Consider the following 15,396-nt stretch of genomic DNA (forward strand, 5'->3'; position numbering starts at 1 on the left):
CAAAAATGTTAAGGCAGTCATTTTTATTTCCCTTCCAGAGATTTGTAATGAAAAGCTACTCTCTTGTCAAGGACTGGCATTGATCATAATTTCCGTCATAAAAAACAAAACCAGGTTTAATTTGTCAGAGATGTGCATCTTGAAACATTTCAGAAATAAAAGCAATACTATAGGACTTACTATATGAGTAAGGAGCTGTTACAGCATATAAAGGCTGCAAAAGAACAGGTGTGGTGGCTCTGTGGCTAAGGATCTGCGCCTGTGGCTGGAAGATTGCCGGTTTGTATCCCACGGCTGGCAGAGAAATCCTACTCCGTCGGGCCCCTGAGCAAGGCCCTTAACCCCAGCTGCTCCAGGGGCGCCGTATAAATGGCTGACCCTGCGCTCTGGCCCCAAGCTTCTCTCTCCCTTACTGCGTGTTTCATGGAGAGCAAGCTGGGCTATGCGAAAAGACAAATTGCTGATAAAAATTGTATACTGTATGGCCAATAAAGTGATCTCTTGTCTTAAAGGTTCATTGTCTACTGAAAAGTTAAAAGTAACACAACACTTTGGCTGTGGATCCTTCTTCAGGTGTGAGGGGGAGAGGGAGAGAAGCACGTAAATAAGGCGTGGACGAAAGAAAGACTGAGTGAGACAAGAAGGTGTAGAAAAGCAGTGAGGAAACGGGTGATAGTGGGCGAGAATGACCCTTTTCTTGTGTGAAACTCCTGTGTGATGGCACAGACCTTGAAGAGCGAACAAGATTTTTTCCCACTCAAGTCGGGTTCAATGAAGCCCTTTTCTGAAGACGCACAAGAAAAGGTTTATTCCATGCTGAAAAGAGAAGGAAAAAAACACAACTTTTTGGCTTTGGAGCCCTCTTCGGGTGTCAGAAAGGCTCCACAGCCAGAACGTTGTTTCTTTTCTTCTGTTTTCAGCATGGAATAAAACTTTACTTGTTCCTTTGAAGCCTACGCATGCTGACGCAGCTCCCCACCTGAACCTTTCCTGAAGAGGATGGGTATTAGTTTGTCTGGGGAGGTCCGAAAGCTTGTGGCCAATAGAGGTGAAGTGGTGATCTGTTGGTTTGGAGTGATCTTTGATCCGCACAGTTCTGACATGTTCTCTGAAGCAGTTTGCCAGTCTTATTCCGTCTCGCCAATAGAAATGACAGGGCATTTTCTGCATTAGATGCAGTAAATGAGATTTCTGGAAATACATGATGTCTTCTAGGTGACTCAGAACTGTCCAGAGGGGCCATGAGTGTGGATTGAATTGAATATGTATTCTGTATTCTGGTGCAGGGGAAAGTGTCTGGTGTAGATGGTTTCTGTGGGCAGTGAAGGCAGCTGTGGACAAGGTTTTGCAGATAAGGTGGTCAGCAATAGAAGATGATGAGGCAGGCAGTCAGGTTATCACTAACTCTCAATATCCTTTCAATACGTTTCCCACAGAAGAATTTTAATACCAAAATTGACTCTTTGGGTATTTCTAGTTGGGGAAAAGCATATTGTCAAATGTCTGCCAACTTTGAAACACATGGAAATCTACTATACCATAACATTTTAATAAGACTTACCAGTATTAATACAAAAGAGTAGTCGGCAGTTATTTCACACGTTTGTAAGAGTTGTTTGGGCATTTATGATGAGCTGATTTAACCTGTTGAGTTTCCAGCCTGGTGAAATTCAAGAAAAACACAGAAAGGAACCAACATGTTCAATATATGAAGTGAATAGCACCTTCTTGCCATTTTTGAGGCTGGAGTATGTCACATTAGGTAGAGTCCCAAGCAACACAAGAACTCCACTTGTTGTGAATAATGCTATCTTTACTGTATCCCACTAAAAAAAAGTCATGGGACCTCTGCTTCCTGCAGGCTCATCTTGTCATGACAATATTCCAGCAAGGCAGACCACTTCCTGATGCCGCTCACGTCTCTGTGGGACCCAGGCTTGAGCTCCATAGAACATTTGTGGGATGCGTGTGGTTGATGTGTAATCATTCACAGATATGGGACCAGAGCACAATGAGATCTCTTGAGACTGCATCTACCACCTGGTAGAAAGGGTGCGATGCTACTAGCTTGTGATGTCTGCTGTGAAAACCTTGGTGATGACAATTGTTAGTCTGCAGAATGAATATATTCTTGTCATTTTGTTTTAAAAAATGCATCTGCTATGAAAAATTCATTTTTTTAGATAGTAACTTTTTTTGCTGTTTGTCGCCTCTTATCTAGATTCCTGTGGAGTCTGGAAAGATTATACTGTCCAGATGTCTTCGAAAGAAGAATAATGTTTTTATAGCACATAATAATCCGTATTACCTAACTTTTAATTTATCAGTGGCTTGGATTCCAGCTCTGAGATTCAGACTTGGATTGCAAAGCGACTTGTTTCAGCTGTCTTAGTGTGTATATGGGTAGTGTTTTCAGTTATTAAGCTACTCACTAGTTCAATAATAAACCCTTCTTTTGTACCACCCCCCAGTTTTTCCTTTCATTCTGGACACATTTATGAATTACTTTTGTGTGAAAGGTATGTTATCTGCAGAAACTACTGCATGACAGGCATGCCCAGCAGCATTAAAAGACTGTCCTGTTTCAGGGACTACAATAAACGTTTGTGCTTTAAAAGTACAGGAATTGGGGCAAATGTACTGTAGTTTTGATTAAGAAACCTCAATGAAAGACTTCACAGAGTTCAGTATTTTTGTAAACATTTTTTTAATGGAATAATTGAGCTCTTTTTGTTTTTGTTTTTTAATGCCAGGTCTTTGAGTTTTAAGTTACGGCTCTAGTGGCTAGTGTGAATGTTCTCTCTATTGGTCTCTGTCCACTGAAGTGAATCAAAGGGTTATTGCAGTCATTCGAACACATGTTTACGCCACATATTAACGGTGAGGGTATGTGGTCTTGTCCAGGTATCTTTAAGTCACAGAGGAAACAAACTGGCTTGATTACTGCAAGCCTTGGAAGCTTTTCAATGAATCTTGTTTCCAGAAAATGCATGATTATTCGGTGAACTTTTTAAATTATGCAGTACTAGCTTTTCAGTCAGTAGCCAGAGTTTTCTGTGATTTAATGATAAAAAGTTGCTAAGTGGCTTGACGCATGTTGCTATTCATTAAGTTGCACAAGAAGGCGGCTTTTGAAATGTTTGATAAGAGTGTCTTGCAGTTTTCTTGTGAATTCAGCATTCTGCCATTTGAAGTTAGGAACCTGCTCGTCTGCCGTTTTTGAGTGAACCTTTTCTTTTGGTCGTGTTTTCGCTGGAATATGAGTGTTTCCTGATGTAAAGATGACAGATGATGATGAAATTGTCTGAACAGGAAACCACAAACGAGGCTCCAGAATGTGCCTCCTCCACTGCTCTTCCAGTCCGTCTTCTGTCACATGCCCAGCAAAAGCCGTCAGCTTCGTTCTTGATCTTGTAGGAGAATCATTTCATCAGCATTGTTCCAAAACCCTCTTTAAACCTGCTTTTGCCTCCCTGCTTTGAAGCTGTATGGATCCTGCGATTTTTCCAATGCAGTGTGCATTGGTTTTTAAATCTCCATCTGCCCCTGCACCTGTTATAAATAATGTCTTGACATGTTTCCACCTTCGTTAGGAAACCAAAGAGCATCAGTTTCTAGTGTTTTGTCTTTATTGCATTGGTTTTGGAGGCTAGTTCATATTGGTGCACCAGTAGGTTTGAAGAATCCTTTAATTACTATGGTGGTATGTATCACCTCTTAGTCATGAGGCTACAATCACATTCTGATAAGCTAGGAATAATATCAGACAGTCTATTGCTGTTCAGTCTAGCTGCAGTTAGATACTTCATACTTGTCTGGCACTTTGGAGTGTGCCACTACAACAAGGAAATTGTGGACTGGGTGAAATTAGGCAGCTCCCATACGCTGCTTTTCACTGTGACAACAGGAAGAGGGAATCAGAAGAGAGAATCTGGATTTTCAAGTCCACTAAATTACTTGAGTTAGGCAAGCAAAGCACAAAAATTTCCTCTTGTTTTTCATTTGTGCACACTCACGTTGAAATATGCGACCTGCCAAATATTTTGCTTGTTGTCTTGTAGAAGTCCTAAATGTGCAGCTCAGCATTAAAGGTGTAACTGTATGCTATTGACTTTACTGAAGGGTAATAATGTTATTACAACAGGAAGTTAAATGTTTCTGTATCCAGTAGTTACATTGCAATATATTTACTAATAACTGAGTTTTTTTGGTGTGTTAATACATAGAAGAATAATGTAATTTTTGCTCATGCATTTATTTTCCTGCGGTGAAGCCATCTAGTTGATAGACTGTTCAGATGATGGCTCAGCATGTCTTCAGACGTTTGTAATCCCCTGTCTGGAAGTCCTTGTGTGGGAAGATGCATGCAAGATCTCTGTTGATTTATATATAAATATTTTTTTCCTGTTCCAGGTCTTGAGTGCCAACCAGAGTAAGGTGAACAGCAAGATGAATTAGTGGTCAAGAACTGCCCATCACACTTGGCACACCAGACACAATGCGTGTGCAGTCAGAAACCTTCTGTTAAAAGGACTGAGGTAAGGGATGCTTTGTTTTTTAAGTTGTGTGTTTCCAGCCTATTATAATGCGTACCATGGGAATACATGTTTCTGACATGTATGGTTAGTAAACCAGTCAAGATCACCTGTGATACTGAAATAGGAGGGTTTTGAATCTGTAGAAGATGCAAAGAGAATCTGAAACTTAGATGATTTAGACAAAATTCCAGATTCGTCAGACACCTGATAGGTGACATTTAACGTACATTTCGCAAAGAAGTGGATTGCATTACATGCAGATAGCATGAACATGATCTATAAATGTGGGATGGAAAACTCTGAGCTGAGAAAAAACAAGAAGAAACAAGAATCTGTGAAAAAGACCCAAGTGTCTCTGTTTACACATTTTCATTTTCCAGCTATAATAAAGCAAACAGACTGGTGAAATGTGTTTAAATAGAGCTTGTCCAATTTCAGTAAAGGGCTGTTATGTTAAATGTGCTTTTCTGGTAAGGCCTCATTTAGAATATCGTGTTAAATTTTGGTCAGTATTGCTGTTTTGGTCTCCCAGTCCATTCAGAGAAGAGCAGCCGGATACCGTACCTTCTGCACTGGGGGAATGTCCGCCACAGACGGGCTGAAGAGGAGGCAAAAGTGAGAAAGAGGAGGCCCTTTTAGAACATGCTGTACCTCTTCTCAGTTCTAATCTTTGTTCTGAAGGCAAGCCTTTATAACCCCTCCATATACATACATGCTTGCTATTACTGTATTTTTTTATGCACTTACTTTGGACTATAGAACAATCTTCACATCTCTCTGCAATAAGCAAGACTTTGTGCTTCCCACACATTCCTTTGGGTCTCCTAGTAATCGAGTTTAAAAGTGCATCACTTTGTGCATGAATGGAGTGTGCTATAGAGATTTCATGTTTAAAGTTTTCAAATAACCATTCTTTTTATTGAATATTTCAAGCGCTTTGAGAACCCACTTTTAAAGGCGCTATATAAAATAAAGTGTATTATTATTATATTTCGACTGTGTAACTCGTCATTGTTTTTATTTTTTGTTTGCAAAATTCTAAATCTCATTCACCCATGGTGATACAATGTGGCCTGCATTGTTTGTAATGTTATTGACGTGTAATCGTCGTAAGATGAATGAAAAGTGTTTTTCCCTTTTCCTTGGTTGTTTTTAAAGGCATTTAATCCTCCAGTAGGATTTTAATATTGTATGCTTGCTAAAGGTCTTTCATAATAACATGTTTAATCCCCCCCCAGACCAACAATGAATTGGATGAGAGAATTAACTCAAAAGCAATTTCCTCTTTTCTCTTGGAGTACAGCTCTGGTATGAATTTGATCATTTTTTGGGTTACAGCACCTTGAATAGTTATATTATTTTATCATTTTTCCCCATGCGTAGAAACATTCCTTGTACTCTGCGTTACATTTGTCCCACAGAATACTAGTGCTTGCACTGAAAAGACGCATACTTTTCTTTCGTGTCAACTGAGTTTTGTATTTTCTGCAATTTGAGTGGCAAACGCAATCGAGAGGGAACACAGTAATTGGCTTTGCTTCGTCGTTAAGCTCGCTGGCTTGACCACAGTCACTGGCATGCATTTGCCTCTGCGCATCTTGAGGAAGCTGATCTTGACGTCCTTTGCTTAAAAAGAGCGTAAATGTCCCTTCCTGTTGAACGAAGGATGTCATCCCTTCTGGTGACGCTGATTTGTGATTAGAGTGCACTCTTTGATCGAAGTGCTGCCGACAGTCCAGAGTCCAGAGGTTGGAGGGTAGGTGCATCGGTGTCGGAGCCTGTGATGGGACGAGGCTGGGGTAACGGGGGTGAATTATGGAAGAGCTGACAGAAAGAAAGCTGTCTGCAAGGTGTGCTCAAAATATGCATGGAAAATTAAGAGGCAGGAGAGATTTATGCATGATTAGTTTTTTAGATGCATGATTTTCTCTTAACCTGCTGTAGAGCTCTTCGAATCTCAGAAGTTTCTGAAGTTCTTCTAAAATGTTTGATGCTACCAAGTTAGACTACAATTAAATCTTATTGTAAATGCAGGACAAGATCTGCTGCCACCGTTTTTCCAGTGTATATGATGTCATCGAGGCAACACACCAACATGCATTTTTCTGATTTTTCTGTTGGTCACAAAAACGTGAAATTTTAAATCATGAGTGGCAGTTGCCATGATTTATGGTAAATATGATCAGCAATTGCACATGTATTGAAGTAAATTATTGTGCTACAGCTTTGCGAAGTCTGTAGAAGCCAATATAAAAGAATGCTTCAAAAGGTCTTTGAGTCTCATTATTCTCTGTTTGTTACACAGTAGATATCTTGTAGTAATAAGTTAAGATGTACCACCTGCTGTGCTGAAACATATAGCCTGTCATCTGTATTTTATCATGTTATGGTAAGAATGTCATTTTAGTGGTGGGAATCTATTCAAAAGACTGTCAAATACACTTTTCAAAATAACATTTTGTGCTGTTTTTAATGTGCATATCCTATTTTGTTTGCAAAGAGTAGAATTAAAGTTGCAAATTGCTATATAAACAAAGTTATTTCCATTACTGAGTAAGAAGAGACTTCGACAGCTATGAAAGGAATTTCTAAATCTCATTACAGTACAGTCAGAACAGCTCTCAGCTTGTGGCAGACAGCTATTGCCACCTGGTTAGTACCTGTCTCTGACAGTCTGTGCTGATGCACAATATGGTTCTGCCTACGGCACACATAAACTGTGACAACGTTTACATTGCCAGTCTTTTTAATATTCATGTCTGTATTTCCAGTCTTAGTCACTCCTTTGAGGCTTCAAAGTTTTGCAGATGTTCTGATGTGTTTTTTTGCAGCAATTATGGATAATGTTCATGCTGCCCTAATAGACAGATTTTAATAAAACATTTTTGACTGTTGATCTGTGTCAGAATCAATTCAGCACTAAATTAATGGTTTTAAAAGTTGCGATGTCTGAGTCATACAAGGCTTTCAATATGCTTATTGCGTAGTGTGACCCAGTTGCTCATACACCCTCAGTAAAGATGAAATAGAATGTCTCTTGCAAACCAGAGTTGATTTAATGAATTATGCTCTTGCAATTGGGACCCAGGATTCCACTCTCTAGAACTATAGGCTTCACCGAAATGCAGAGATACCAGATGTGGAGGAAAAGGAATTATTTTCTCTTCAGGGAGTCCTCAGATTTTTTTAAGCATGCTGTTATGGATTCACTTCCTCCTTAATTTTTCAGAGCTCTTAGCAGACTATCAGATCTTGCCTGATGTGAGCTCCAGAGTTCCTGAGCTGTTTCTGTAGCTCAGGCAGATATACCCATTAATGATTAACTAGCCACCAGAGTGCTGCGGTGTCAGTGAAGGTGGGTATTGAGCTCCATTCAGCACACCCCACCCCCCTAAACAAGAGAGAGCCCAGGGGAGTCAGTAAGTGGAGCAAATGAGTCCAGGCTGTCCTAACGGAGGAGACTGACGACAAGAGGCACGAGCAGGACTCGCTATGGAGTAAAAAAAAAAAATACCCTCCAGGCATGAAGTAGAATAAAGTCAATCATCCATCTTTGTTTTGCCCTGAAAAGACAGACTCCATAAGCTTCGCTCGGGTTGCCCTAAAAAAACTGCTCCATTTTTCCCCATGCAGGATAAATATTTCAAAAGCGGTAAACAGCTTGGATGCATTGAGCAGAGCTGCCATGCAGTTTCATTTCTATTTGGAACCTTTGCTTTACTCTGAAAAAAGCTTTCAGCGTGCCGCAAACAGTGCAATCTGTCCCCACTGCTTGCCTGCTCTAAAACTTCCAGCTGCGTCTGTACAAATGGAGCTCACTAAATGAAGGCTTCGTGCACAGATTAAATGCAGTTGTTAGTTCACCCTTTGATCTTAACATGAGTTCTATGTGAACGGTTCAGTTAAAAAGGCCAGCAGGAACCGCTGTGGTTAAGCCCTTGGGACTGAGGTAACAAATTACTGCTCATTCGGTTGTTTGAAGCGAGCTGATCTGGGGATCTCATCCAGCTGTTCCCGAGAGAAACTGGGGTATCTGCTTCAACATAGTAGATTGTGCTTCAGCTAGGTTGCAGAAGTATGAAACCGTTTAAGTTTGAGTAAAGGTGTAAATGGTACTCTTCTCCAGAAGAACAGTAGTTTTTTTTTGTAGGATGGTGACCAGCATTGTACATTATTTCTGTCTGGCATCACAGTAGCAGTCACAACTCTTTTACACTCCTTTAGACTGAATACTGTTGCTAGGAAGACTTTTTGCCTGTTGTTCACTTTATGGAAACATTTGTGAAAATCGGGGGGGGGGGGGCGGGCATTAAGGGTTCTAATTTCTTCTTTATTTGGGTATTTAGCATTTTTGTATTAAATAAAGGAGCACAGACAACTGGCTCCAGTGAACAACCTCTCAAGACAAGGTAAAACATGAATTCAGTTGAAGCATTACTTTTAGCTTTTAGCTTCTGTCTCAGTCTCTGTCAATATTTTATTGCTTTCCTGTATTGTCTAGCAGAAACAAAAATCAACATAAATGCCCAGACTTTTTTTCGTGAGTATCTTTTTCAAGCTGCAGTAATGGAAGGCGCCTGTGTATAACAGCCGCAGTCAGAGCAGTTTGTAAATATGGTTGAGCTGAACAGTGCCTGTATGAAGCCCAAGATGTCATATTTTTAGGTCGGTCACTTTTAATAAAATCTATAGAGGTTTTTTTTTCTAGAAAACTCTTAAAAACTCTTAAAAGAGGTAAAACCGGTGCGATGCAGATGCAGGTTGGAGAGTTAAGCAATACCAGGTGCTGAGAAATCAGAAACATCTTTTTGCCACAGAGGAGACAAGGGAGTGATTTCCTGGGATGCTTGTGCTTCCCCATGTCTTTCACAAAACCCTGGAGAGAGGAAAGCAGCAGGACTGGACATGCTGTTCCTGGTGAGAAGCAAGCCACACCACACTGGGAATGGGAAATGAGATAATGACTTAGCATTAAAATAGTGTGTGTGTGTGTGTGTGTGTGTGTGTATATCACTGCATTACTGTATGTAATGGCCTGAAGCTCTGTTATTTGTAGGTTCTGGTTGTGGTGGAGACCAGCAATGGGAGCTGTGAATAGCTCGAGGTTGTGCAAAGGTTTTGTCTTTCCTCTCCACGGCGTGGCCAATCAGTTTAAATATCTGGTCTACTAATTTAAATCACAAAGCAAAGGGAGAGCACAGATTTATTTAAAATTTGCGCATCCAAGAAATCCAGTGTTCGGTTGTTGGTCTGTGGTCTCTCTGTGCCCTGCGCTTCAGTCGCGATGAACCGACACCTCGTGGTTCTTCTGAACATGTTGTGACTGCGCTGACCCGAACCTGCTGAAAGACTTCTCCTTCACCGGAGACATGGACGTGTACATTTGTGTGTGTGTGTTATTTTTAAAGGATCTGAATGGCGTTGTGCGCTACTGCAGGTTCCACTGGCTGCTCATTCTGCAAAGCACTGTGTTCCGCTCTGCAGGGCGGGTACAATAACAGCCACTCAGCTGCACAGTCGTGCAGGAGAAATGTTGTTATTATGCTCTTGTCAGCAGCTGCCACTGTTTGGAGTTATTGTTTGGTCCATTAGCAAAGATTTTAATAACATAACCCATCTGGAGAACCGACAGACTTATTGGACCGTCCCATAAATGAGCTTGTAATTATGATGGCAGCTTTCACCAGCACTGCCAGGGAGTCGGTGTGGAGCCACAACACAATGCCCTTTAATGCTATTAAATAATTAATCTTCGGGGGGAAAAAAAAGATACTCAACAAAGAAGATATTGTCTCTTTGTCAAGTTTTGCACACCTGCGACGGTGTGTGTGACTCCTGTATGAACACCGTGTTGTAGTATGTAACTGTAAAGCATGCACGACTGTGATTTTTTTTGGCGGTGACCTGTGACGTGCTTTCAGTGAGATGCCACGTCTCAAATTGTTATCCCGCTGTGACATTTTTATATAAACAAATAAAAGAGAATTTCCTGTTGATTCAGAACCAGATAATCTTCGTTTTGCACTGCTCACAACCCTAATCCAAATTTTATACGCCCGTTGTGCTAAATTCAGACAGCATGTTACATAATTTATTTTCACTCAACAGCGGAGCAGCTGATAAATAAAGGAATAAAACCAGGCAGCTATCTCTTTTCATTGCGGTAATTGTGAATGGCTTTGTTGGTGAGGGGGGCACCTCAGCCTGGTCGACTGCCTGCCCCTCCAGTGTGTCTGCACATGAGAGGACAGAATTCACCCTGAGGCTGCAGGAGAGAAAGGGTTACGCACTGCAGCAATAAATTACCTACTTCCAACCTGCACTAAATCACAGTAATGAGATAATGGTCAGATCAAAGCATAAGATCTAATCACCCAGGAATGTGCATTGACACAGTTCTTCCTTGTCAAGGCTGGGATAACTAGGAGGAAAAAACAACTTGAATTTCTAATACAATTAGTCTCAGGCCATAGTGGCTTAAGGAGGTTTTTTTTACATTGTTAGCTAGATAATTTGGGTGAAGTCTTACCAAGCTTCATTGCTGGTGCGGCAATTTTTCCATTTGTCTTGGACAAAGAAATTGCAGTATTATTTTGCTGTACCACTGGTGTTTTTTTCTTAACCACTTTCACCTGCATAAACAGAAAGTGCGTTCCTGTATTAACTAATGAGTCATAAGAGCGATTACGATCCGGAAGTTCAGCATTTGCGGACCTTTAGTCACAACATGACTCGGTTGTGTAAGAAGAGTCTCCTCTGTAGTTCCAAAACAAATGACTCCATCCAGGTATTTCTAAGATGTTAACACTGTGGTGTGGCTGCTGTTAAATATTCATTCTGTTGGAAGTAGAATTGTCATTGGAATGAGGCTTAAGGCAGATAGCAAGTGAACTATCTAGCTGTGAATTAGCAGCCCTATACCATTTAATTCTCTCTCAGGGTCTCTGTATTTGAGTCTTTACCTTGAACTCAAGAAAGATGCCTTCTGTCGTAGGGGTTCCAGATGACCAGGTCAGAGTTTTTGCTCTTTGGGCTGTGGTATCAGATGCTGTTTTAGAGATGGCATATTAACTGGGATTCATCCAGGCTGGATTCATCCAGCTGACGGAACGAGTGAAATTTATGGCTTATCCTCTTTGTTCCTACAGTATGTAGTCTCCCGACATCTCTTTCTCCATGTTCACTCCACCCAGCTCCGTTTTCCTTGTGCGCTGGTTTTCTTTGCACATGATCACATTAAAGGAGAAACACAATAGAAGCAGCGTTCAGGCAGTCAGATAGACTCCAGAGTGAGACCCTGGAGCCTCAGGGAAGTGGTAGCTGTGAATGAACCCCATTCAGAGGTTCTCGAACTTGTCTGCCAGCTCCAGGCTTTCTTCCTTATGGAAGTAATCTCAGCTTCCCTCTAAAACAATGAGGCTCAGTGTTCCAAAAGGCCGGAGTTCTAGCTGGAAAGTCGCCACCAGAGCAGTGCAACCTCCTCAGGGTGCCGGAGTGTTTATGAGGGCAAAAATGGTTGTTTTCCCCCAGATTGCTCCTGCTTAATATAATTATCCCTAGGTATCTTAAAAACAGAATTTTAACCCCCCTTTGATCACTTTTTCTTATTTCTTCCTGGGGATGAGACATCAATAAATGTAATGACTAGTGCACTTGAATACTCTGAGTTAGTGTTTGCACCATAGTTTTCTCAAGTGCTTAATGAACTAAGTGACCCGTTTATATGTCTGACTGGTCTGGTTTTCCAAGTCAAAAAGCCTTGGTTATTTACAGAAACATCGACCCTAAAGAGTTAGGACTTTCGGCTTCAAAGACCAACGTAATGACGGTCAGTGTCAGACATTCACAAACTTTACTAATGAGCTCACGGCTGGGAATGTGTTGAGTGCAGTTCAAGAGACAGATCGATATTCTTGATATTATGCTAAACAGTAATGTATTTCAGGGCATCGGTGGTTGCACAGACTACGATGTAGAAATTATGTAAATTTGAAAAAAATCTGTAATGTAAAAAAAGGTCCACAGGGTATTAGTCAGGGACTCCGAGACTGTCCAGCAGACAGTGTTTTTTAAACACTGAGTCTCCCATCACAGCGCTGGAACAGCTCGTATTGGCCGTGCCTTGTTTTCACTCTGTAGCAGCAGCTTCTGAGAAACCATATTTTAAACACGACATGATTTTGGCAGCAGCTGAAAGCTGAATATGGAAGCAATCTTCTCTGTTGTCTAAATATGAGATCTTTCCTGAACCCTTGGTTTTTCTTTCTTCCTTAGGCTCCCAAGACTGTCTTGCCTGACTCTATTCCTTACCCAGTCCAGACCCTCTCTCTTCCTTTTTGCAACCCCTGCCAGCGTTAGGTTATTAAAATATTGCTAGCTAGTGCTAAAAAAATATTACTGGATCTGGAATGCATTGAATTATCAGATTTTGCAGACTTAAATGTAAAGAAGATAACCATTGACTCCATACAGTTGCCCGCTTGGGTACTAATGGCTAATTCACCTGAGGGTTTGGTCCAGCCTTTTTGTAAAAGATCCAGTGGCATGAGCTTCAACAACAAAACAGGGCAGCTTGGTCCCAGTTCTAAGTGCACCCTCACTTAATTTTCATTTCTGAATCCAAAATTTCTGTCTCATTGTTGATTCTGTACCAGTTTGGTTGCTTAACTTTGTATGTTCCTTTAGAATGCAATATTTAAGGATACTGTTGGATTTTATTGGTCGGTGTTTTTCTTGCCTTTAACCAACACATTTTTTAGCATTTCCACAGAAAATGGGAAACCTTTGTTAGGCAGCAGTAGGAGGTAGAAGCGCAAATCGGGGCCGATCTTTTCATGTGAATATTTTCGATCTTTTGGCATTGCTTAGTTTCAGAAAACGCAGTCCACCAGTTAAAATGGACATTCCTCTAAATAGCAAAGTTGTCTAGTTTTCTCACAATATGTAAGCATCCTCCCAGTCTGGTTTGTCATGGTGCTCAGTGCTCCATCTTGTGCTTGCTATTTTGGTGGGATGAGCCAGTAGGATGACTTGATTGTTGTAATGTGTCAGGGCTCTCTACTCTTTCTTGGACTCTTGTCTGTACTCTGTGGGATATTTTCAGCCTGGACTTTGCGTCTACTATCGAAGCTCTTAAAACATCTTTCTGAAATCTCCAGGATCAAAATATCTCAACTATTGCCTGACTAAATAAAAAGACAGCTTGCTCACAGTCCTCTCCTTTCAGCTATGGGTATCAAGATGCTCATTGAGCAGACAGGCTCTCTGCCAGTTTGGTGAGGATACAATTCTCTTGAACAGCTGTCTGTATAAATGCTAGGCAGAGATTCATTTCTCTTTCCATGAAGAACAGTTGTGAGTTAAATTAATTTCAGATAAAACTGCTTCTGCTTTGACATTTCATTTCAAGTATATGTATCTTCCATTCATAGTATGAAGCTCATCTTGTTTGTAATCCTTTTCTTTAATATACAGATGATAATTTTCTCAAGTACAAGTATCAGGTAGGAAGGTATGAAAGAAAATTTCTTTCAGGAAGATTTTCATTCTTTTTAAGAATTTCCATTATGAGATGATTTGGAAGATCATAACTGTCTATAAAGAAGACTTAATTAAACATGACTTACTAGGCTGCAAGTCCTAAGAACTCAGCAGAGAGAAGGCTAGTGCGGCTGTTGAAGCCCTAAACTGCAGAAGAAGAGGCATCTTGGATCAGTTTGGGGGGTTTAAATAAGATGATGGCTTACAGCTAAAACTGTAAAAAGATTTTAAGAGGAGAATGTTTGAGTTACACATAATTCTTAATTTAATTTTTTAATTGGAGATTGACACCTATAGTTTATTTCAATGGAATAAAATATGGAAATATGAAAAAATTAATGAAGATCTACTTTTTTTTTTACTCTGTTGCTTTCCTGGATAATACCTCATCTCATGAGGGCAGCACGGTCTGCGATAACAGACGCACAGGGAGTGGGATGTGGTTGGGGGGGGGGACTGGCCATGCACTGACCTCAATCAGCTCTCTGACCACTTCTTGCTTGGCCAAGTCCTTTTCCTGACTTTGCTGAAATGTTGCTAAGTGGTGTCGGCCCCGGAGTGGTGCCCCTCTGAAAATGTGCTGGAAGATCTTGCAGACTGCAGAAGCCAACTGTAAAAAGATCCAATTATTTATAGTCGGACCAAATGAGGCAGGCAGCTTATCTTTCGTGGTGCAGTCGCTCAGTTACCTCGCTGCTTTCTCTGCATTACAAAAAAGGCCTAACTCTGCAATCTTTCATCGCTTCTGAATGCAGACAGTTTTCGCAATATCAATGATATTTTTATTATGGAGCGATATTTCAGGATTTTGCCTTTTCCTTTTTTAGTTTTAAACGGTAGGCTGTGTTTGAGTGCGGCTGACATGAATTTCACAGGCACTCTCCAGCCAGGAAACTCCGTCAAACAGTTCAAGGTTATTTAAAAAACAAATCCTGGCATGTCAATTTGGGTCTTTTACTCTGTAACGTACTCTATACTATTTTCAGCAAACAGATTTCATCAGCCAGTTAAACTCTTAAACAGTTCCCCTTTCTAAAGTGAAAGCAGCCATCTCACTCTGCAACTCACAACTGGCAACCCACTGGAGCTCAGCAGGTGTGAGTCTGGTCAGTACCTGGATGGGAAACCTCCTGGGAAAAACTAAGGTTGCTGCTGGAAGAGGTGTTAGTGGGGCCAGCAGGAAGCGCTCACTCTGTGGTCTGTGTGGGTCCTAATGCCCCAGTATAGTGACGGGGACACTATGCTGTAAAAAGGCGCCATCCTTCGGATGAGACGTTAAACCGAGGTCCTGACTCTCTGTGGTCATTAAAAATCCCAG

At 41.0% G+C, this 15,396-nt stretch overlaps 1 protein-coding gene across 2 annotated transcripts in view; it reads left to right on the forward strand.

Moving 5' to 3' along the window:
- LOC148831362 (D-glucuronyl C5-epimerase B-like) overlaps positions 1-15,396 on the forward strand; it is a 64,843-nt gene that overhangs the window by 27,358 nt on the left and 22,089 nt on the right. For both annotated transcript variants that reach the window (XM_088922449.1, XM_088922450.1), the window contains exon 2: positions 4,414-4,538. The gene's annotated coding sequence lies outside the window, so the exon portion shown is untranslated. The remainder of the gene's footprint in view (positions 1-4,413; positions 4,539-15,396) is intronic.

This window comes from Atractosteus spatula, chromosome 7 (genome assembly GCF_055471065.1).
Source record: "Atractosteus spatula isolate fAtrSpa1 chromosome 7, fAtrSpa1.hap1, whole genome shotgun sequence".
Lineage (NCBI taxonomy): Eukaryota > Metazoa > Chordata > Actinopteri > Semionotiformes > Lepisosteidae > Atractosteus > Atractosteus spatula.